General features: G+C 46.9%; 1 long non-coding RNA gene across 1 annotated transcript; it reads left to right on the top strand.

Annotated features, from left to right (window-relative positions):
• Nucleotides 1-91: 91 nt before the first annotated feature.
• On the top strand, nt 92-1,240 carry LOC114042874. Its single transcript, XR_003569042.1, has 2 exons — nt 92-229; nt 1,038-1,240. It is a non-coding gene; the product is annotated as an uncharacterized LOC114042874 (long non-coding RNA).
• Nucleotides 1,241-2,185: the final 945 nt, after the last annotated feature.

Raw genomic sequence — 2,185 nt, 5'->3', positions numbered from 1 at the left:
AGATTCCTCCAGAAACATTGGGTCATCTCTTTCTTCACCAGCCTCCCTAGGACCAGGCAAATCAGGTGAGGCTGCCCAGATTCACTGTGCCTGGTCGTCATTCTGCCCCTTTCTCCGCAGATGCCTCCCCAATTAGCTGCTGCTTCGCATACGTTACCAGGAAGGTTCCCAGGCAGTTTGTGGTGGACTATGTTTACACAACCAAGCACTGTTCTATTCCAGGGGTCGTGTGAGTAAACAGGTCCACGGACCACCTTTGGGTGTGCACGAGAAGGAAACCAGGAGAGAGAGGGCAGGAGCAGGAAGGGCTTAGCGACCAGAAGCAGCCCTTCAGGGAAGCTGGATGGATGGCTGAGGCTGCAGCACAGTGGGTCTCACACCTTTGTGCCCCTCATAAGTGAAGAAAATATTTAAGAGGAGAGAAAGCCAGGGCTTACTCCCCTCCCCCCCCAAAAAAGACATGCTGCATACGTTGTTTCCAGAAGTTTGGGGGCTCATGCTCTGTCTGGGCACAGGGAGAGGGAGAGAAGAGAGAAGTCTCTGCCCTGCAAGGGCAATGGGCAGGATGAAGTGATTATAAGTTTAGAGCTAGACTGGACCATAAGGGCCCCCTTATCTAACTGCCTTCCTTTCTTAAAGAAGAAGAAGCTGAGACACAGAAAAGATATTTGCCTAAAACCATAATGATAGTAAGAATAAGGGAGGAGAAAACACTGGATTTGAACCCATGTCCTCTAACTCCAAATTTCATATTCTTTCTCCCTCAACTGCTACTCAGATGCAATGGGAGGGTAAAGGGTGAGTGAGAAAGAAGGGCAGCCCATGGGGCTTCCTGAGGAGACCCCCAGGGAGGCACTGAGGGGGCAGACACAGGCATTGAGCAACAGTCTTGAGATTCTGCATGGATATGGTGGCCCTCAGTTTCAATAGCATGGGGAGGATAATAATGGAAAGCCAAAAGACTGAAGGGCAACCTGGGGGAGGGGAAGCCTGGGGTTGGAATCTTCACCCTTTATATCCTGCTTCTCATGTTTTAGCTTCACCACCAAGAAGGGTCGTATGATCTGTGCCAACCCCCAAGAAGAGTGGGTCCAGAAGTATGTGGCCGAACTAACAGAAGAAAGAGTCTGAGCAGGATGAATAACTTGACATTAATCCATGGGAAAATAGATTTGTTGCAAAAATAAAAGTGTCTTGGACTACTTAGAACTCTGGAGGTCAAAATAAATTTATTGATATATCTTGTGTTTCCATCATCTACAGCTCTCAATTCTAATGTGTCCCTCCCTCTCTACTCCACCTGATTTCTCTGATCTCATGACAGCCAATGAAAGAAGAGATGACGGCATTTTTTCTGGGAAAGAAACTGAAGGATCTAAGCCTACATCTCCTCTCCTCCTTTTCCTCAACTTCACGTATCTTTTCCACCTTTTGCCTCTCTTCTTGTCCTGATCCTTCCCTCCATCTCCTCTTCCTTCTCTCTCTTCCTCTCCTAACAATCCTCCTTTCCCTTCCCTCAGATACACTACCCTGGGGGATTGGGCTATGAAGGAAGGTTCCATGTGGACCATAACAGGATTGTAATTATATGCCCCTGCTGGAGGAAGACTCATCACCCAGACAGGCTTGGACATTCCCTAAGGGAAACCCAATGCATCAAACAAGATTGGACAGCTTTGATCACACCCAAGGAGGGACTGGAGAACTTGACTGGAAAGTGGGGAATTCAAGCTTCCTTCTTATCTCCCCTTCCAGAGTCTTTCCTTAGAACAAAGAATTAAAAAGAGAGGAAGAAAGCACTTCAGAAAAACTAATCACCACATGGAGATGCCTATCTCTAAATCTATGCTCCTTCTACAGATCACCATTCAATGACTCCTATTCCGTAAACACACTTTCTCAGTATTCTTCGACTCCTTTTCTCCTGGGCTTCCTCCCATACTGCCTTCAAATGCTCAAAGTTCTCTCATTCTTTTTTTTTTTAGCCAAAGACAAGGTTTATTACAACATCTGTCATATTGGACATGATGGGGTTGGGATCTGGGCCCCAGAAAGGAAAAACGCTGGATTTTCCCACACAGTCAAATCTCTAGCATTCATTTGAGGGATGGCGTTGAGATCTGGGCCCCAGAAAGTAAAAACCCTGGATTTTCCCACATGGCCAAATCTCTGGCATTCACCTGAG

The sequence above is a fragment of the Vombatus ursinus genome, unplaced genomic scaffold, assembly GCF_900497805.2.
Source record: "Vombatus ursinus unplaced genomic scaffold, bare-nosed wombat genome assembly UNPS02014768.1, whole genome shotgun sequence".
Taxonomy (NCBI): domain Eukaryota; kingdom Metazoa; phylum Chordata; class Mammalia; order Diprotodontia; family Vombatidae; genus Vombatus; species Vombatus ursinus.
The sequence above is the reverse complement of the archived record's forward strand: the minus strand, read 5'-3'. Positions and strand labels throughout refer to the sequence as shown.